We start from the raw sequence: 22,953 nt of genomic DNA on the forward strand, positions 1-22,953 counted from the left end.
TTTTTGCTTGACTTTTGACCTAGAAAACCATTAAATTTGATTGTAAACTTCTACATACATTACATTGAGTACAGTCGAATACAATATTATTAACTTTCTTTCTAACAATTTTTGTCTTGTGTAAATTATTAATTGTCTATGTAAGGGAGTATTTACTTTAGAATCGCAATATTATTAATTACACATTATTTTAATAATACTTTATAATAATATGATTAAGCCTTCGCGCGTCGCATGGGACCCCGGTAGCTAGGAACAATGATTTTATATATTTTGTCTAGATCACGGCGCTTGAAGGATTAAGATATCAAATGAAGTAAATCATGCATGAAAAATAAAGTTGCTGTTATTAATGCTTACATTACAACTGACAAAATTATTCAAAACTAGCGGTCCGCCCCGGCTTCGCCCGTGGTACATGTTTACGTTTTCTCTACATAAGAACCATCCTCGTACTTCAAGGAATATAATAAAAAAAGAATTATCGAAATCGGTTCAGCCGTTCTCGAGTTATGCGCTTACCAACACATTTTGCGATTCATTTTTATATATAAGACTAGCTGGTGCGTTGTGCGCGGGCTGCAAGCAGCCCGCGAGCTTCCGTGTGCTCTAAGAGTTTTAACAAACAATGTTGTTTTTTTTATCTATAATTATTCTAGCTATCATCAGCTCTTGGACTATAGCAATATAATTTCTAATTTTTATTTTGTCAGAAAAAAAAGTCCAAGACAACACTTACTCAATTAAACAAACAATCGCATTTCATCGTTTCATAATCATAAAATATATATATATATACATGTATATATAGGGTATATTATGACAAAAAACGCTAAGAGATCATTGATGTAAAAAAAATACACCGAAATTGTACGTTTTTTCTATTATAATCATTATACAATTATACATGTTTCAACAACAGAATGTAATTGGCAATGTAATTTGTGTATTTTTGTTGTATGTACATATACTTATAGTTGTACCAACTAAAAAGAAAATAACAAACTGACACATTTAAGTTAAATATATGTAATACCTGTATATTTATACTGTGTTACATCAATCTTTAATATTGTTATTATGATAATATATTGAAGAATAATAATTGAAAAAATAATGTTTAAAAATCTTACACCACCATACTTCATAATTTGATCGATATTCATTAATCATATAATATGTACTATGTACTACCCTACTTTTCTTATTTAATTAAAAGTATAAAAAAGCGAAATATAAGAAAAAATAAATAAATCAATGCTCAGTTTTCGAGCAGCCTAGTCTCTAAGATCCCAGCCGATAAATTACTTGTCTTTAAATACATATAGGTATTAAACATTATAATACAAAATTTAAATATCACTAATTTCTCTTTCAGTTTTGAACGACTTCGATAGTATAGAAAGCGATTGTTTTTAACAGAAGCAATAATGAAAATAGAAGATTGAAATTATTTAATGAAAAAATGATCTTGGCAAAACGTGTTTTTAAAAGATACAATACAAAATAAGATACCTAAATAATGTGTTTTAATTTCATTGAACATATTCATATACCTACAAATAATGATTACCTCTTGTCTTGTTTAAAAACTAACAAAAAACTGAATTATGTAAACAAGTACTCCTGTGGAGTGTAGCTGATATTAAAATTAAATGTTAAGTAGGTAGGTAGTTCGTTATGTAAAACCTCGAAATAATAGTTTGTTATCGTTATTTTTTCTTATCTAGATACATTAAATTGACTTTGTTGATTTTTAATTGAAGTTGTTTTCTCAATATTTCTAGTCCCTTAGGTATTTTAGTAATTTAGCTGCAAGCCAATAATTTAAATAGTAGTTAGGACCAATAATATTACTTAGTTAAAATCTTAAAATTTTCATTTGTCAATATCATTCATCAGTGTTTTTTTTTTAATTCTATCATTTTATAATCCTCGTAGTGCCTTTTTTAATTTATGTACCTACTGAATTAGGTGTTAGGAAGTTATACCTAAGTTTATTATAAAAAGATAAAAATATAGTTATTTATATCAGTTCCATCTGTCGGTTTGCAATGATTAATTTGTTAAGTTCTTCATACACTGTTTATTGAATCGAACATGTGAATAATGATTTTAGTAGTTCATTTCTATGTGTTTCTATGGCAAGTACTAAACATTGTCTTGTGTAGTAGATGAAAGGCAATTTATCTAATCAAAACTTTAATTATTTCAATAATAAAACAGCTATCTTCATAGATTATTTACATATTATATCAAAATTTAGTTTCATAAAATCAATAATAATAATTATTTTTGAATTGCGAATAAAACAACAATAATTGAAACTAAAATGGTTTTATTAACATAACTATATTATTCAACTAATGGTAACAGTAATACATTTTTTCATACAACTTAAATAAAATCTATACATAAAAAAAAACGTAGGAAAATACACTTGAATATTTTTTGGGTGCGATTTACAAAATAATAATCGAAGCAAAAAATATGCTACCCCGGGCTAGACGTAAACAGTAGTGCATGGATAAACTTAAAATTTTGAATAAATATTATAAAAACAGGTCGGATCAACATATTAAAGGCTAAACATATAATATAACATCTTGCTAAGACCAATAGGAGCGTAACAATGCGGATAAAGCCACGGAGCACGATGGTGGTCTGTTTCGTGCTTTCACGTGTTTCTTCTTAGTGACGCTGCTTTGAGCACCTGGCGCGTCTGGCTGAAATTGTTTAAAATATGAATACATATTTTTGTTATCCTTTTTCACATGCATGAGTATGAGTATCAATCAAAAATCAAGAATAGTCCATAATAAAGATTAGATTGAAATTCAATTTATGAATAGATATATATATGAATTCTTGAAAGTCACAACTTTGGTTTTTAACAGCGATGTTTATTATAAAACTTATTGTTTGTGACGTGAGTTTTAAAGTTATAAATTAAAGATTTTAATGTATTTTACAACAAATATAGTTAATAGTATAAATTTATAAAAAAATATATTTTGTTCTAATAGTAACAGAGGTTGCATTGAGGAAACTATTTTTGATCAATACTTTATGTAGTTTGATCGTTTCATAAAAAAAATTAGGCCAAAAATATAATTAACATACTTAACTGGTGATTCCATTTTGTACTGATACAAAGCCTGTTTTATATATGTACAATATTTTGACTTCAATTATTCCTTTTATTGGTTGTGTCATTCCTCCTCCTGATGAAACTGTCTTTATGTTATAGAGTAATTTATGGCATTTCTGAAAAAAAAAAATCCACATTTAATGAAAACCTTCAATTTGTCAAAACTAAATCAAATAATTGGGACCACCACATTGCAGGCAGCTTTCAAATAAAAAAAAAAGAATTCTCAAAATCGGTTTTCTCAGTGAAAAATTATGATGTAACAACGCGAAAAAGAGAATAAGTCCAATTTCGAAGTCGATTAAAATGTAAATTTAATCATGATGTGTTATTTATTACATTTATGCAGTTTAAATGTTTCACAAACAGGAATTAGGTCAATAAATATATTATGTACTTAACTTGATATTTTTTCTCATCAAAACTTTATATGTAATGTAAAATATTTTGCCCTCAAGTCCTTTTATTGGTAAAATAAGTAGTATCTTTCTTCCTATGGATGAAACTGGTCTTTTATATTTTCCTATTTCTACTGGGAATCAATTGTGGCGTTTCTGAAAAAAAAAAAAACATTTATAAAATATTTGATTATCCTCATTTTTTATCACTGGCAATAATTTTAAACGTTTTAATACACTTTTTTTAAATTTATTGAGAGTTTTGCATCCATACTTTTGTTATCTAAACTTAATCAAGATATTATGTTTTTTTAATGCTCCTTTTTAGACAAACAGGGAATTATGCCAAACAAATATAATATACTTAACTTGTGATTTAATGTTGTCATATTAAACCTATTCTTTTGTGTTGTTTGTCCGTCTTCTGCGATCTGGAAAATATGAAATATATGAAATATTATAGTTATAAGTTGTATCATAAATTTAGAAAGATAATAAGAAGATTATAAAAGATAATATAAACCTATGACAAATATCCGCAAAAAGGAACACTGTTTTCAATTTTTTTGACTGGCAGCGAGGTGTTTCACATCATACTGAGCAAATTATATCTGAAACTTTCTGTATTAATGCAAAACTACCACCTCCTCCTTTATCCAGGCTTGGGACTGGCTGCGATGAGGTAGAATAAAATAATCTCATAAAATTTATTCTATTCACCCTCAAACACAGGCGGAGTTACCTAACTACCGTCTAAGTACTCGATATACACTAATTACTACTATTATACTTAACTATAAAAGAAATAAAAATTGTAAAGTGTGTATATGATTGACACGTGTTTAAGTAAAGCGTTATGCGTGTAATAAAATAAAATTAAATAAATATAACCATGATTCTATCAAAAATACATACACGTAAATAAAATGTATGAATAAAATATCTACATTCTACATCAATAATTTACACGATTTAAATTAATTTACTCTAGTTTACTCTAGTCTATATACCTATAAACTAAACTTAATTGATTTTATGTACACAAAAATATAGTTTGTGTTGTGCATGTAAGTTTATGTTAAAAAACAAAATTGATTGATCTACATAGAAAATTGAAGCATAGCGAGACAAAATATTTAAATATTACTGTAAAATGCGCTCAGCGAATGTAAAAGTACGATATTAGAAGTAATGATGTAGCGCGTTGTACTGTAAATATACGTCGGACGTGATGCAATTTATAAAAATGAAATGATAGCCCTTCGAATATAGAATAACGATGGATCATGAAAGACGATAGCGGGCGCTTTTAGTCCAACGGAAGGAATGGATCCGCGGACGGTACCGGGCCGGTGTCGGGCGGAGCTGCGCGCGAGCGGCCTCGCTCGGCGGCGAGACGTGGCCGGGCCGGCGCGCGCCGCGGCGGGCGCAGGAGCGGCTCTGTCGCAGAGGTGAGTGCGGTGCCCTAAGTCGCTTTGCATTGGCGCTGCGGCGCGCCTGCAGTGATGGCGGTGGCTAGATGTAGACAGTGTCGAAACAATAGAATATTACGATTGATAATGCGGGGCGTTTCTCTCAAGTTATATGTATTAATATTTATATTACATCTCATATTATAATATGTCATAATTGTGCTAACCTAACCAAAATATTTGCGTATTTGAAAAAAAAAAATGGACAGATCACGGATACACAAAATAAAAACAATTTTATGTTCCTATAAATAATTGTTATTTATTTTAAGTATCAAATTTGATGTTTTTATTTTTTTTATTTTTATTAAGAATTTCCAACAAAGAAAACATAATTTATAAACTCTTAATAGTTAATACTAAAATAGCTTATCGTATAATAACAATATATGTTTCTTTACTTATAGGAAATTACAACAATCGTATATTTAAACGGATAACAATATCATGTTAGTTTAATGAAAAAATGAAATACAATTTCTGATGCAGGAAATACAAACAAACAAATAATAATTTACCAAAGTAGATCCAAAACAAATTTGCAATAATATCGTTTTTACTAATATTACTAATTACTAATTAAAAAACTAATGCTGACTACTATTATTTGTAAATAGTATGGTGCTTATCGACATGTTTCATTGAAATGTTTATTAAGAATACGCTTGAATACCGCAAGTGAATTGTGAAATATATCAATTTCACGCGACTTTGCTGCAACAACGTTGTACTCATGGGTAAGTCTAACTATTGGGGAATGCTTCCATAAGTTTGTTCGAAATGGAGGAGTTCTGAGTATAGCGTAGGGATATCGAGGGATCCTGGCGGGGACATTAATACATATTCTGCCCAATAATTCAGAAGAATCAATACAATTATTAATTATTTTATATAAGAAAAATATATCTAACGTAATATTGTACGTCGAGATTTTAAGCTCAACATCTTGAAGTTATTGAGTCTGTCCAGATAACTTGTGCAGGTTTTACCAATTCCAGTTCTGAATGCTAGACAACGGACCAGTAATTTTTGTAAACGCTCGATCCGAATTATATGCGTTTGATAAGATGGGTTCCAGACTGTACAACAATACTCCAGACGACTACGAACGAAGTTGTTGTAAAGTACAAGCGCTGTTTTAGGATCCTTGAATTCTTTGGAGCACCGTAGGATGAAGCCAAGCGATCGATATGATGCAGCCAATATGTTGTAGTAGTGAGATGTAAAACGTAATTGTTGAGTGAATGTTATCACTATCATGTAAACAAAATTTAAATGGACATGTTTATTAATATTATTTTATTAATATACCGTGAAATATTCACAAAACGAAAGATGTCGTTTACTTTAAAAGTCAAAGCAGTATCATGAAAGGTCGGGAACCTTCAGATGCTGGGAAATGTTACCCAGGCATTTTTTTCTCTTTTTCATATAAATCGCATTTTACTTTTCCAAAAAGCTGGTACATCTCAGTAAAATGAGCATTCTTTCGATTTCTTTTGCTGCAAAGATTTCGTAGTGGGATTATGTTGTAGGCAATAAAAAGACAACAAAAGCAAAACAGAATATTGTTCATTGACAATTAAATAAAAATAATCATATTTTTACATTTAAGTTGTGCTTTAAATTCAGTGATTTAACTTTATTTACCATGGTTATTTCCGAGATACCAAATTAGGCTTATTTTTCCGAAATTAACCGAATAGAAATAATATTTATTAACTATCAAATTATGTGGTAATATAAAATGTGCTAACCCTAAGCTTCTTTTGATGCTGAGCAATGTTGTAAAATATAGATCGCTACATTATTAGGTAATTTTGCCCATCATTGTAACTTTTGTTTAAAACAACCTTCAGTGGTTAGTTATAATATTTCAAACGTTATTTAATGACATATTATGAGTAAAAGAAACCTGTGTTTTCGCCATCATGCACAAACTATCAATTTGAATTTTCACCATTTTTTTTCCCGCGAATTGACACATGATATTCAATGAGTTACAACAAGTTGCTGATTTAAATTAGCGACACACACAATAGGCAGTGTTGACAGACAAATTAACCAACTATTTTACACCAAATACTTTGAATATTGCCAAAGTATGAAGGTATTTTAACAATTTAAAAATTGACTTATGAATTGATCTTCGGGCAAAGATATCCTTGGTAAAAAAATCACAATAAGACACTATGCATTTTCGAAGTAATTATGATATTGATTAATTGTTTTTGATAATGTAGTTTTTTTTTGCGTTGGAAAATATTCAAGAATATGGTTATCATACTAACAAAAGATGTTTTCAACTCTTAGAGTATTTCATACATTTTACATTGTCTTAATAAAATATTGTAAATAACAAAAACTTATAGGTGATACGTAAACATAAATGTTCTACTTATGTATCTAATAAAAACTAAAATTATATTTTATAGATATATTATATGCATGTGAAAAAAGCAATTGATTGTACTTAGTTAGTATAACAATTCTTCAGTTCTTGATAGGTTTGGAGTTTGTACGATAACCGTACTTACTACATAGTCACTTTAATTATTTTAAGCAAGCAAGCAATGAAATGTTTCAAATTACAAAATAAATAACCAGTCGACCAGCTGTATTCCAACATTAGGTACATTAAGATAAAATGTATTTTACATAATGATAGTATGTACTTTATATACAATGCTTTCTTAATATTACAGGTTAACGTTGACTTTTTTTTAAATTACACATAGTATAAACTATAACGTATTAAGAAGAATTTAGAGAAGATATAAAGAAGAGAAAGAAGAATAGGCACAGTGGTGTAATTAAATAACACGAAACGAAAAGGGCGAGTTACATAAGAAGGTATAGCGAAAAAATAGAAGAGTTGCCTGATACTTTAATTCAATAAAGTTTCTCTCGAAGAAGAGAAGGCAGAGTAAAAGTAAGGAAGAAAGTTTTTATTTTTGCAATACGAATTACAATATTATAACTTTAATTTATTTTAAAATAACTGTTGACAACGTAACGTGTATGTTAATATATTTTTTTTTCATAAGTACATAATAATCGACAACCAACATTTGTTTTAAACTTTAGTTCCATTTAAAACGAGATGAAAGAATAAATTTATACGAATACATTTTTTTATACTAAATTATAAAATAAATCTTGATCTTGCTTGATTGAGGTGATTCAAAATACTGGAATTACTAAATAAACGCTATTCACATATATATCGAACTATTCCACCATACTTCAATATTGAATACAGTCAAGTATTTTTATGTAGGTAAATTAAAATTCATTAACTCCACTTGCTTGCAGGATCCGTGCGATCAACCCCACCGGGTGAGACCCTTTTGGGAAGCCCAGCGAGTGCGATCAGCAACCGGATAGAATTCATGTTCTTGTTTGGATGTCGTTTCAGAAAATATTATCATACAAATCAATCATATAAGCATAGCCTTCAGTGTTGTATTTGATGTCGTTAATATTAGGATTTTAGTTTCATGTTCGTTCGGTTATAATTTGCACTTCAGTTTAGTTCCAAAACTTTGTGACCTCACATACGACGGCAACTGGATCATAATGCCATTTTTTTTAATTACATATACCTATTATATTTACCGTGAACTTTCACTGTGATAGTCAATTTTCTTATGTTTTGATTACAATGGCTTTTATCAAGGATTTTGTCCACTTACGACGTTTCCTTTGGTGAACAGAAAATTTCTTTTGTCAGCTTCGAGACATTTTTGGAGTGAGAAAAAGTCATCATGTCACTCATGTTTGTTTGGCTATTGCGTCTGACCAATGTTTTCATTGCTTTCTATAATAGCAAAATGGCTATGACTGTTTATTATAATAGTAAAATGGCTATTTTAATTAGATAACGTATGTAATTCCAGTATTTGTTTCTTGTTTCGTTGATGCGGCAAATATATTCTTGATGTTCTATCATTATTATTTTTTCGTTTTTTTTTGTTATTTTTTTTTGTTCTTTTTAGTGTTTTTTTGTCTTTTTTGTATATTTCTTTTTTTCTGATATTTTTTTTTGTTTTTGTTCTTTTTTGTGTGTTTTTTTTTTGTATATTTCTTTTTTCTGATATTTTTTATGTATTTTTTTTGGTAGCTATTAAACAATTTGCCGTTTTAAATAGAATAATTAAAAATACATTTTAATTTATGCAAATTAAAGGCATACGAAATAATCTAAGAAGTAAAAATTCCACCCTTTATATTATTTACGTTAGTAACAAACGCTTGAATTTATTCGATGTGATGAATAACCATATTCTTGTTACAATATTTTTTACATAAAATACTCGTAAATGCATATGCATGCTTTGCGCAGGTGTGATTATTATAATATATAATCTGTAATCAAAGTTTCAATTTATGAGGATTCGGGTATAATTTACAATTTAAGTACTGAAAATGTTGTATATTATTATACCCAATCATAAGCTTTGCTTTGAATAGAAAAGAGGAGACAAGATGTACCTCTTATGTTTTATGGTGCTGAGTTTATATTTCGATACTTATAATAAAATAATGTTGATGATTGTTCCTTTATCTCCTCAAGAAGCATAGGGCTTCAGTATATAGTTCATTCAGTAGATAAATAATAAATTAATACTAATAAAATATTCATAGATAAATTAATATAGTGGTTGGGTACTGAAAATGTGATGATTGGCGTACAATGGGTCATCAGCTTTGCTTTGAAGAACACTTCAAGCAAAGAGAGACGAGATGTGCTACCAATGCTTTATGGCATCGAGTTTTATTTTGATAAATAATAATACTAATAAAATATTCATAGATAAATTAATAAAGTGATTGGGTACTGAAAATGTGATGATTGGCGTACAATGGGTCATCAGCTTTGCTTTGAAGAACACTTCAAGCAAAGAGAGACAAGATGTGCTACCAATGCTTTATGGTATCGAGTTTGTATTTTGATAAATAATAAATTAATACTAAAAAAATATTCATAGGTATATTAATATAGTGGTTGGGTACTGAAAATGTGATGATTGGCGTACAATGGGTCATCAGCTTTGCTTTGAAGAACACTTCAAGCAAAGAGAGACGAGATGTGCTACCAATGCTTTATGGCATCGAGTGTATTTTGATAAATAATAATACTAATAAAATATTCATAGATAAATTAATAAAGTGATTGGGTACTGAAAATGTGATGATTGGCATACAATGGGTCATCAGCTTTGCTTTGAAGAACACTTCAAGCAAAGAGAGACGAGATGTGCTACCAATGCTTTATGGCATCGAGTTTGTATTTTGAAAATAATAAATTAATACTAAAAAAAAATAAAAATATTCATAGATAAATTAATAAAGTGATTGGGTACTGAAAATGTGATGATTGGCGTACAATGGGTCATCAGCTTTGCTTTGAAGAACACTTCAAGCAAAGAGAGACGAGATGTGCTACCAATGCTTTATGGCATCGAGTTTGTATTTTGATAAATAATATTACGAGTAAAATATTCATAGATAAATTAATAAAGTGATTGGGTACTGAAAATGTGATGATTGGCGTACAATGGGTCATCAGCTTTGCTTTGAAGAACACTTCAAGCAAAGAGAGACGAGATGTGCTACCAATGCTTTATGGCATCGAGTTTGTATTTTGATAAATAATATTACGAGTAAAATATTCATAGATAAATTAATAAAGTGATTGGGTACTGAAAATGTGATGATTGGCGTACAATGGGTCATCAGCTTTGCTTTGAAGAACACTTCAAGCAAAGAGAGACAAGATGTGCTACCAATGCTTTATGGCATCGAGTTTGTATTTTGATAAATAATATTACGAATAAAATATTCATAGATAAATTAATAAAGTGATTGGGTACTGAAAATGTGATGATTGGCGTACAATGGGTCATCAGCTTTGCTTTGAAGAACACTTCAAGCAAAGAGAGACGAGATGTGCTACCAATGCTTTATGGCATCGAGATTGTATTTTGATAAATAATAATACGAATAAAATATTCATAGATAAATTAATAAAGCGATTGGGTACTGAAAATGTGATGATTGGCGTACAATGGGTCATCAGCTTTGCTTTGAAGAACACTTCAAGCAAAGAGAGACAAGATGTGCTACCAATGCTTTATGGTATCGAGTTTGTATTTTGATAAATAATAAATTAATACTAAAAAAAATATTCATAGGTAAATTAATATAGTGGTTGGGTACTGAAAATGTGATGATTGGCGTACAATGGGTCATCAGCTTTGCTTTGAAGAACACTTCAAGCAAAGAGAGACGAGATGTGCTACCAATGCTTTATGGCATCGAGTTTGTATTTTGATAAATAATATTACGAGTAAAATATTCATAGATAAATTAATAAAGTGATTGGGTACTGAAAATGTGAAGATTGGCGTACAATGGGTCATCAGCTTTGCTTTGAAGAACACTTCATGCAAATTTTTAAATTGTTAAAATACCTTCATACTTTGGCAACATTCAAAGTATTTGGTGTAAAATAGTTGGTTAATTTGTCTGTCAACACTGCCTATTGTGTGTGTCGCTAATTTAAATCAGCAACTTGTTGTAACTCATTGAATATCATGTGTCATTTCGCGGGAAAAAAAAAATGGTGAAAATTCAAGTTGATAGTTTGTGCATGATGGCGAAAACACAGGTTTCTTTTACTCATAATATGTCATTAAATAACGTTTGAAATATTATAACTACCACTGAAGGTTATTTTAAACAAAAGTTACAATGATGGGCAAAATTACCTAATAATGTAGCGATCTATATTTTACAACATTGCTCAGCATCAAAAGAAGCTTAGGGTTAGCACATTTTATATTACCACATAATTTGATAGTTAATAAATATTATTTCTATTCGGTTAATTTCGGAAAAATAAGCCTAATTTGGTATCTCGGAAATAACCATAAATAAAGTTAAATCACTGAATTTAAAGCACAACTTAAATGTAAAAGTATGATTATTTTTATTTAATAGTCAATGAACAATATTCTGTTTTGCTTTTTTTGTCTTTTTATTGCCTACAACATAATCCCACTACGAAATCTTTGCAGCAAAAGAAATCGAAAGAATGCTCATTTTACTGAGATGTACCAGCTTTTTGGAGAAGTAAAATGTGATTTATATGAAAAAGAAAAAAAAAATGCCTGGGTAACATTTCCCAGCATCTGAAGGTTCCCGACCTTTCATGATACTGCTTTGACTTTTAAAGTAAACGACATCTTTCGTTTTGTGAATATTTCTCGGTATATTAATAAAATAATATTAATAATCATATCCATTTAAATTTTGTTTACATGATAGTGATAACATTCACTCAACATTTATCAAATTTGATACTTAGAATAAATAACAATTATTTATAGGAACATAAAATTGTTTTTATTTTGTGTATCCGTGATCTGTCCATTTTTTTTCAAATACGCAAATATTTTGGTTAGGTTAGCACAATTATGACATATTATATGAGATGTAATATAAATATTAATACATACAACTTGAGAGAAACGCCCCGCATTATCAATCGTAATATTCTATTGTTTCGACACTGTCTACATCTAGTCACCGCCATCGCTGCAGGCGCGACGCAGCGCCAATGCAAAGCGACTTAGGGCACCGCACTCACCTCTGCGACAGAGTCGCTCCTGCGCCTTCCACGGCCGGCCGCCGGCTCCGGAACTCACGACCTACCGCCTTGCAGAGGACTCTCGACACGCATTTCCACCTGTCACCGAGCCGATAAGGTCCATTCAAATCCATTTAAATTCCTATGAACCAAGCAGCTGCTATGACTTTACATATCCATTATAACATTATTATATATAAGAAAAGTTCAGTCAATTTTATAAATTACTGTCACCGCCACTGACATATAAATACTCGACAATGCGCATACAACCTTAAAACCAATAACAAACTTATACATTCGCTCTCGCATTTTACTTTAATACAAATAATTTGTTACACAGTGTTTCAACTTTAACGTAGAATCAATTCGTTTTTTAATGTTAGCGTCGTGATGATAAGAGTTCATAAAAAAATACGCACAATGTAAACGTTGGCAACATGATTTGATTTTAATAATTGATTTCTGATATAGAACGGAGGTGAACAATTTCATTCCAGGAAGCCGAGTGTGTAATGCTTGCAAGTGTAACTCGTCAATCTACCAAGCAAAGTGAATAGTGTAATGCATGGTGGGAAATCCCTAAAGTAACTGTGGAATTACGACGTTATTTACGTAAGGTTTACCGTTAATTAATTTTTCCCTATGTACAAGAAGCATTAAATCGTTCCTATCCCGTACGCGACCTAATGCCACGTACAACTGTCCGTGACTAAATACGTCCGATCTTAAATCTATGCCGACCCTATTAATAGTTTGACCTTGACTCTTATGAATGGTCATTGCATAACACACCTGAAGGGGAAATTGCAATCGACACATTTCTATTGGACTATTATGATCAATGGGGGCTTTAAACATGATTCGCGGTATAAAAAACAATTCGGCTATTCCCGGTTTGCGAACTGTTATTAATCGAGGTGAAGTCGCTACGATTATAACTTTTGTACCATTAACTAAATGATCTGAAAAACTAAGGTTACGAATTATTATACAAATACATCCTACTTTTAAAGTGAGATCGTGTTCTGGTATACCTTTAGGGTGCATACTATTCAACACGTCTACGCCTAAATACAATTCGTCAGTGTCATCCGTAGCCGTTTTATCTACTGAATAGAAATGTAAAAGGTCGCCTGGCAAACGGTCTAATACAGTCCTATTTATTTCTCTAATATTTGAATTGTGAGTGGAAAGAATGGCCCTACCTATACAAACTTCTGGCTCGTTTTCTAAAAGGAAATCCGAAAAAACAAAATTAATTAACTCATTTAAATCAGTAGTAAATGATAAAAGTGAAAGGTCTATTAAATTTTGACAAGATCTACCGACCTTTACCGAATGTAAAGGCAAATTATTTGAACCTATTTGAAGCAAAAAATCGGAAAAAACACTGTCTTCACTACACCTCTGAGGTGTAGTTAGTGAAAACGTCTTTAAACTCTGCCATAAGGGCGATGATTTTACTGACGCATTAAATATATCTGAATGACACTTGGCGTTGGTAACTACGGGCGGAATCTGACGAAAATCTCCAGCAAAAATGATAACCTTTCCCCCAAAACTTTTATTAGACTTTGTCAAGTCTTGCAAAGACCTATCTAACAAATGAATGAGGTACTTGTGTACCATCGGCGCTTCGTCGTAAATAATTAAATCGGAGTGTAGAATGAGTTCAGCTCTCTGGGTTCCGTTTGTTACATACCAATAGCCTAAATCGTCAATAGCGCTTAACGGATACTTAAACATACTGTGCGCAGTCATACCGCCGTCATAGTTCTGCGCGGCAATACCTGAACTCGCTGTGCATAAAACTACACCGTTGAGTACGCCCCTCACGTACGCTGCTATCGTATTTAATAGCAACGTTTTACCAGTGCCTGCCGGACCGTCTATATAAATAGCACTTTCGTTACTATTGCGAAAACCGTGATCAGTGAGCAAATTTTGCACATATTCGAACACTTGCCGCTGGTCATGAGACAGCTTGGGCGTCCAAACATCCACAAATTCGCGTAACCCGTCTGCATCGTGTAGAGCCTTCTCACGACCTAGTTCGGTGGTGTCATCGTGCGCGTCAGGCAAACCTTGCTCTAACAAACACGAACCATGTTTTCGCAATAGACGGTCAATTTGAACCAAGGCCTGGGTGTACGCTCTATCCGGATCGTTATTTACGCGGTTAAGTATATCTTCAGCTAGCTCATTTTTAAATTTTTCCCACAGTGTCGCTACTGCTACCCCGTTAACAGCCAATAATACGAAAAAGTTACGCAGGCGTGGTCCGGTCAAAAAACATGAAGCTTCCTGCATAGCTATCTCGTATTCGGCTTCATCGTTGGCGATACCAACGGCTTTAGCGGCCTCCTGGAATGTGTTACAATTTGGACCACCCAAGTTATAAAGATCCCTGTAACTACGGCAGGGGTGTAAAGCTAATAGTAATCTTAAATAAAATTGTTCACCTCTGTTGGGCGCGACCCAAAATAAACGCGTCACTATTTCTCCCCTCTGTCTTTTTGTCAAAAATTTTCCGTTATTCATTTCGTAAATAATTGTATTTTTTGTTGAGGGGCGGCTGGAATGAACTATGTACCTCTCGTAAAAATCTAAATATGTTAACCTATCAAATTCTTCACCGAGGGGACGATTAAAATACGTGATGAGATCCGAATTTGAATTTTGAACAGCACGCGATTCATTTCCCGCCTTAAAAAAAATAGACTGATGATTTTCTAAATGAACATCTAACATCTTTACAGTGGGCTCACGTCCCGTAACGTCAAACTCAAAAACTCTCCAAGCAGCCTCACCAGAACCGATGTATCGTTTTGTGACGTACTGTTCTATTTCGTTATTTTTTAGTTCATCTGGAACAATAGCGACTCGAGCCTCGTCTGGACCTTTAGTCATATATTTGAAAAGATATTTAATTACAGTTCGAGTGGACACTGATTCTAAATTTAAATGACAATCGTATCTAAGGAGAAGGGCAGCGTTGTACGGTACTATCCACAAATCACTAATTTCTACATCCCTCCCTCTGTATTTAATGGTGGCTGTATTTTTACTGTTACGCTTTAAATTTATAAACCCTTTATCATTACAATATGTGACTTCTGTCTCTGGTTTTGGGAAATAGCTTGTACATTTTTTTTTTTCACTATCCCAACATTTTAAATCTGTCCTATGCGGCGGACCGCATGGACCATGTACCATGTAATCTAAAACAGCTTTTCTTAATTTTCCATCAACTTCTGAAGCGTCAGGAATATCTGCTCTAATAAATTTATCCACATCAGTACCGTGAACGGGGCCACCACCCTCGACTGCAAAACAGATATGAGCGTGTGGTAATCCCCGTTTTTGGAACTCTATTACATATAAAATATAAACAATTTTACCAAACCAAACCCCTGTGCGAAGATCCCTCAAAAGTTGTTGCAATTTAATATTAAAAACTCTAGCACAAATTGAAGGCGTATTATGATGACCTGTTATTGAATTTTGTATTTCAGGCCATTTAGGATTGCAAGTTAAAGTTAAAAGAAAAGAAGGCAATCCTAATCTGTTAACTACTGCCATAGCATCCATATACTTTTGCTTCATATATCTAGGCCCCCCCGTGTAACTACTTGGCAAATAGACTCTACCAGGCACAACCCCACCCTCTCCTCGAATAGTCTCATCTACACTGATCTGCTGTAAAACTGACTCTACTTCTCTTAATGGAGCGGAACGGAGAGCATTATCCGTGTTACCTTTTTGGATGTTATACAGGTAACGAAGTCTTTCTTCTAAAATCCTACATTGCATATCAACTAACCACTCTTCGGACAAACGATTAAAATCGTTGAAACGGGATTCGCTCAGAAGGAGACATCTAACATATTTGTTTTGGGTTAGTTTTGCTCCATTATTGTCCGTTTTGTTAGGAAACCATCCAGGGTTACCGTGCGGATACAATAATGGATATTGAAAAGTTTCATATAAGGGGTGCATTATATCTACTCTGCCCACCATACACTAAAGTGCAGTAACAGCAAAATCACGATTTCGAGTAAAACGCATTTAAAGTTAAGAATTGATTTTAAAAAATCAACAGAATGATAAGCAAAAAAATTTGAATGCAGAAAGGTTGTAAAGGCATAGGTTCACACGTTAAAGCAATAAAAAAAAATATATCTTAATAACTGAATTTATTATGGCCATTTATTCTTTTTGGTGCCTATTACTGCATAGCCTTTTTTGTAAAAAATACCATTTTAAACTTAGTAAAATGCAGCAAAAAGCCCTATTACTGCGTTTGGATCAGTTATTTTGTCAAGAAACCCAACTAACATGCAGTAAGGTCAAAAAAATACTGCATTTTAGTTAGTTTTTTAAGAAAAAAGTGTTCAATTTACTAGTGCAGTAAGAAAAATAGCTAGTTCACATTTTAAAGACCGTTTATTTCTTATTATTTAATCACAATAATTCAACTCACTTATGTAAAATTTACATATCAAAAATAAAAAAAAACATCTAATTAATAAAGGACTAAACTAACTGCACTTTAGCTAGGAATAATCATATCTGTGTCATTATGCTATCCAAACTAATCTGCAGTAATGCTGTATTTTACTGCGTGTTAGTCAGTTTATAATGATAAAAGAATGTTAAGTATTCACAACTAAAATGCGACAAGCTTTGATTTTACTGCATTTTAGTTGGGAGTTCGTGACAATAAATTGTATTTTCTTAATTTGCAGTAAAAATAGCTTGTATGGCGGTAAATTTTACTGCGTATTAATTTTTTTTTTTAATTTTTTTCCAGAAATATAAAACTATCTAAAGAACTGTAAAATTATATTGCTTACTGCATTTTAGTTATGAAACCTTAAAATTTAATCTGCAGTATAATTTATACTGTATTTTAGTTGGGAAATCACGCCAAATTGTTAATTTTTTTCGTTTGCAGTAAGTGAAAACTGTTAAATAAAAACCATTCTTATAGTCTTAGAAATAAGTAAGTTAATTCAATAGAAAGCTTAAGAAACCCGCTTTCAGAATCACTAATAAAACGAAAAATCACAAAAGGGCTGTTACTGCTCTTTAGTCTCTGGTGGGCAGTACTGTGTGAGGCTTTTTGTCACCAATTTTCCAGATTGCAATGGCGCGCGGTATGTAGCGCTCCTGCTCATTGCTTATAATGGCAGCAATCTCGTTACCCAACGGCATATCACCGAGAATGTTACCATGTGTGCGTCGTGTGGTGTGCTCAAAAATGAGGTGTGCGTGGTCGGATGGTTCTTGGCTCAGCCGCTTGAAGCACTCTATATAAGGGTTGTGATTATGCAAGAAATTTGTAATCGATCGAATGACAGTTAAATCTAAATTTAAATTTGAAGCGAGGCTCTCTCGCTCACTGTTATCATAGATGTAAAGTCCAGCCGGGTTAGTAGTTTCTGAGTACGCAAGATCGAAAACTCTGTGATAAACCCTACCTTGAATTTTTAAAAATGATACCCCCGTTGTCGGATGTTGAAATCCGTGTGTAACGCCTAAAGCACTAAAAGCAAATAAATTATTATAAGCCCTAGGTTTATGCAAGAAAGAAGGAAAGCTATAAAATGGTTCATTCAAAGGCGGGAAATTTTGAACGTTATAAGCGCCAGCCCCACAGCACCACTTGATACGATTCTTTTCCTCAAAGAACAATCTAGCATTACAGTGCCTACATAAAAACGCCTCCCTATCTAATAATGAAATATTCTTAAAAGTATACAATTTGACGACAGTTAAGCCGTCGCCACTCTTTGTACCTATTAAATTGTTTGAATTCCGTAATTCAACGTCTAGATTTCGATTAACTTGATTATACTTATCTACAGCTTGCCTATTAACCTCCGGATTACATTGACTATATTTTTGAACGGCTTGCCTATTAACTTCTGGATTACATTGACTATATTTTTGAACGGCTTGCCTATTAACTTCTGGATTACTTTGACTATACTTTTGAACGGCTTGCCTATTAACTTCTGGATTTCTTTGACTGAACTTTTGACTGGCCTGCCTATGAATCTCGGGATTGCTCTCGTTATATTTTTTAACTGCCTGCCTATGAACTTCGGGATGTTTTTCATTATACTTTGTGACCGCTTTTAAATGAGAATTTGCATCTATAGATCGCCTACCTGGTCGTCCCCTCTTACGTCCTACTTCTACTGAATTTACTGATGAACTATCTGAGTCTACGTTTATATTGTTTTGTTTGTTATTATATTTAGCCGGTCTACCGCGTTTTTTACCTACAATCCTAACGTCGGGTAATTTTGTTATGCAGACAACGGGTGTCAGTGTTGTTAATTTAGGGTCGCGAATATTTTGAATTAAAACTTTTGGTTTTAGGGAATTTAATTTAGGGTCATATTTTGGGGGTATACCTTTCTTAACTAAAACTATCGGTTTTAAATTAGACAATTTAGGGTCGTCTACAATAACTAATTGATCGTCTACATTAACTAATTGGTTGTCTACACTAACTAATTCATTAATAATATTTACACTATGAAAATGATTTAAAATAATTTTATGAATTTGATATTGACTACCAAACGCCGGATTCCAAAACAAAAACTTTGCAAGAGTATCTAAATTGTTGCACTGAAAGAGACGTGCGGCTCCTACCGAATGCGAGTTATGGACGTATTTATTATTCGCGTCTACTTTATGGCTATTAAAAATAAAATATGAATTATTTGACCTCCAAAAAGATATCGTATTATTAGCGCCGGTGAAAAGGTAGCTATGTGTGGAGTCGTTGTGTGCAGTGTGAAATATTTTATTTTTTAGGATTAATTTTAATTGTAAAGTGTAAGTGGCTATGTCGCTGTCACATGTGGGAAACAGTCCGTTGTCGATCCAACTATCGTTGTCTGCCATCGATTTAATTTTAGCCAAATAGGTCCCTACACGTATATCAGAAGGCAATTCTTCAGGATATAAATGAGGATGATTATGCGCAACCCCAAGTGGTCTTACTTGAATGTATAACATGTCACCAAAGTCCAAAATAGTGTCAATATTTTCCTGAGAAAATACGGCTCTATTTAGAATAGAAGAGTAAACAGCCGCGCATGTTGCCATCGCGACACATTGTGCGTTGTTACCCTTAAACCGGGGATCGGCTTGATGCGTTGACCCTTTAATAATAATTTGACCGATTAAAATAATAATAAAAACAGAATGAGATTTTATCAGGTCAGAAGTAACATAATATTTATATGATGCCGCACAATTTATTTATAATTTGTTAAGCAAATTGAAATGTTCCAAACAAAGAATAATGCGTTGTACCTTTGATTATAAAATACAAATCCGTATGAAATATGTTAAAGAAAGTATCCCTAGTGAAATCACTACTTCATTTCTAAAATTTCGTAACACAAAAATATTAAGTCGATTAGATATGGGTTGAGAATGAGATCCAAGATGAAAAAGGAGTCGAAACTACTCTAAAAAAAAATACTAAGTTCGCTACGAAATACGAATAGAAAATGTGGCATCATTCTACTTTACCCCGCAATCTATAAAAAAAATATTCGCGACGATCTACGTTTCAGTATAATATTATACTCGTATAATTAAACATATCTAGAATTATTTATCATGTTAATTTTAATCCTATCAAAACTTACTTACTTACGTAATATGATGGAATGTTATTATTTTATGGAAATAGTTTACATACTGTTATTGGCAATTATTAAATCATGTATAGGTATACATATAACTTATATATTTGTAATATCAAATCAAAATTAATCTCATTACCTATCATGTAAAATTCTAGACTCTAGTAGGTATATGATACAACATAGTCGTCCTTCCGTCTCCTATGTAATTCTAAAACCTAGTTTATAAATCTCGCTTTAATGTTGAAAGTAAGTACCTACCTACATCACTATCACTACATAGTATAAAACAAAGTCGCTTTCTCTGTCCCTATTTCCTTATGTCCCTTTGTATGCTTAAATCTTTGAAACTACGCAACGGATTTTGATGCGGTTTTTTTTAATAGGTAGATAAGAGTGATTCAAGAGAAAGGTTTATATGTATAATAACATCCATTAAATAGTGGAGAAGTACTGTTATTTTTGAGGTTTCTAATGTGATGTCGCAAATAATTTTTTCAAACGCATTTTTTCCGCTTACATTGCAAAACGCAGGCTACGAGTTTTATCAAAATAATATACTAAGTATTGTAAACATTGAAAAGGTCTATAGAAAAGTCCGTGATGGTTATATATAATATGTATATGTCTATCTCTTATGGATAACCCACAATAACTTTTTTTGTCATTTACTTTTTACGACAAATAATGGTTAATTTTCGAAGCGATTTTAACTAATACAGCATTAATCATTAACCAATTAAATACCTTGTTCATTTCATATAGATCTATATGGCCCTTTACACCGTATGATGTAAGTGAATATTTTCGAAAATAATACAGATTTAAAAATTGCGGGACATAGCGTTTGCGGCGGTACCGGCCGGCCGCCATTGCACCCGTGCGAAGCCGGGGTCACTGGTTTTCTAATATAATAGTGTAAATTAACTTCGCTACATAATGTGAAGAATGTGAATAATTAATTGTATGTATAATAATTTAATTAAACCGAAAATATCAATACTTTATCTATACCCACAGATAAGTTAAAAATAAATAAATATAAAATAAAATATATTATAATATACGTTCAATTACATACAAATTTTCATGTATGTATCCTTAAAACATACGTTAAAATACAGAACATTGATATACCTAACATGTGTTTGAATGATCAGAGACAATTTCATGATTTATAATAATTAATATTTTTACTAAGTATTTATGGATATTTACAATTTTGAATGAATTACCTAATATCTAATTTATTTTTATTTTTATAATAAAAATAAATATATCTATCACACAAAATGGCGACCGACGCCGCCCGCGGCGCGCGGCGCGCCCGCTCGTCGCGCGCGTTGCCGGTTTGCGATTCCCGCGCATTCAAATTAGGAAAAAAATATAATACCGACTTATTACCTACTACATTTATACTATTTTATGTTTAAGAAAATGACTTTATTCTGTAACCTATAAGGTACATAGACACACATGACAACAACGGTAATTACGTAGGTATTAAGATGTTAAACATTAGATACCAATTTTATAAATATAATACAATATAAAAAACTTTGAGTTATTATTAAAAGTAGGTATCAACTTATTCAGAACATTTCAATTTGCACAAAAAAAAGATAAAAGTGATTGATTACCTACCTAACAGAGCCTTATGAAAATATACGTAGGTATATTAATTGACTTTAAACCTAATAAATTGAATAAAGCTTACCGGTAGCGATGCACGCCATTGCCGTTGCGTTGCCGCCATTGTTGCTAGATGATGCTTGGAACATGTTGAGGCACGAAGTCACGTAGAATCTCGAAGTTACTGAAAACGATAAATGAATATTTAAAAAAACAAAGCATTAAATATCAGACATCACTTGTTTTTATTAAACCATTGAAAAAAAACAAAAGAATAAATCGTCATGAATTGAAATGAAGTCTTATTTTATATTTTATAATTACCCAAAGTAATAAATTTAATTGTTAGTAAGAAAAATGTATAAATATAACAATAAAACTCAAATCATTAATCACTCCAAGTACATAAGAGACCAATAATTAATAATAAAATGTAAATCGACTTACCCTGCGAACAGACGAAATGTTAATGGAAGAAAATTGGCGCGGGCGCGGGGCGTTTTATTCTTAATTTCCCACCGGAAGTTGCAAACATTACGAAAAAAGTGGGAATAGACAATTTCACAGTTTTTTTTTTTTTTCTTATCCTAATCAAAATATATTTTAATTAATAAGCGATATTTAAAATACGTAATCTAATCTAAAAAATATATTGATATAACGATAAAATAATTTAGAAACATAATATGTATTAAATTAATATCCAACTGTTAGTAAGGGGTTTAATTTATGTTTTATTATTTTCATATTTAATTATTTTTCGAAAATATGATATGTAGAATATAATAAATACAAATATATTTTTTTAATAATAATAACAACTAACTATGTAATGTTTAATTTATTTTTATTATTACACAATAATTATAGAAGACTGTGTCTATGAATACCTTGAATACGTAAAGCGTCTTATTCACGGTCCATCCCCGACGTACGTCGGCTCAAGGCCGCGGTGCTGGATGTATCC

General features: G+C 31.7%; 1 long non-coding RNA gene across 3 annotated transcripts; it reads right to left on the reverse strand.

Annotated features, from left to right (window-relative positions):
* Positions 1-2,321: 2,321 nt before the first annotated feature.
* LOC149481451 (uncharacterized) lies at positions 2,322-22,453 on the reverse strand. Of its 3 annotated transcripts, XR_016316798.1 has the most exons (6): positions 22,434-22,451; positions 22,072-22,170; positions 3,919-3,980; positions 3,554-3,705; positions 3,124-3,267; positions 2,322-2,726 (listed from the first exon to the last, which is right to left on the reverse strand). It is a non-coding gene; the product is annotated as an uncharacterized LOC149481451 (long non-coding RNA). The 3 variants fall into 3 exon arrangements; XR_016316796.1 differs by having other exon boundaries at positions 3,554-3,980; positions 22,434-22,453; XR_016316797.1 differs by lacking the exons at positions 22,072-22,170; positions 22,434-22,451 and adding an exon at positions 4,073-4,280 and having other exon boundaries at positions 3,554-3,980.
* Positions 22,454-22,953: the final 500 nt, after the last annotated feature.

This window comes from Colias philodice, chromosome 16, assembly GCF_061535455.1.
Source record: "Colias philodice isolate Cphi_HAF_F1 chromosome 16, ilColPhil1 Martin Lab GWU primary, whole genome shotgun sequence".
Classification (NCBI taxonomy): domain Eukaryota; kingdom Metazoa; phylum Arthropoda; class Insecta; order Lepidoptera; family Pieridae; genus Colias; species Colias philodice.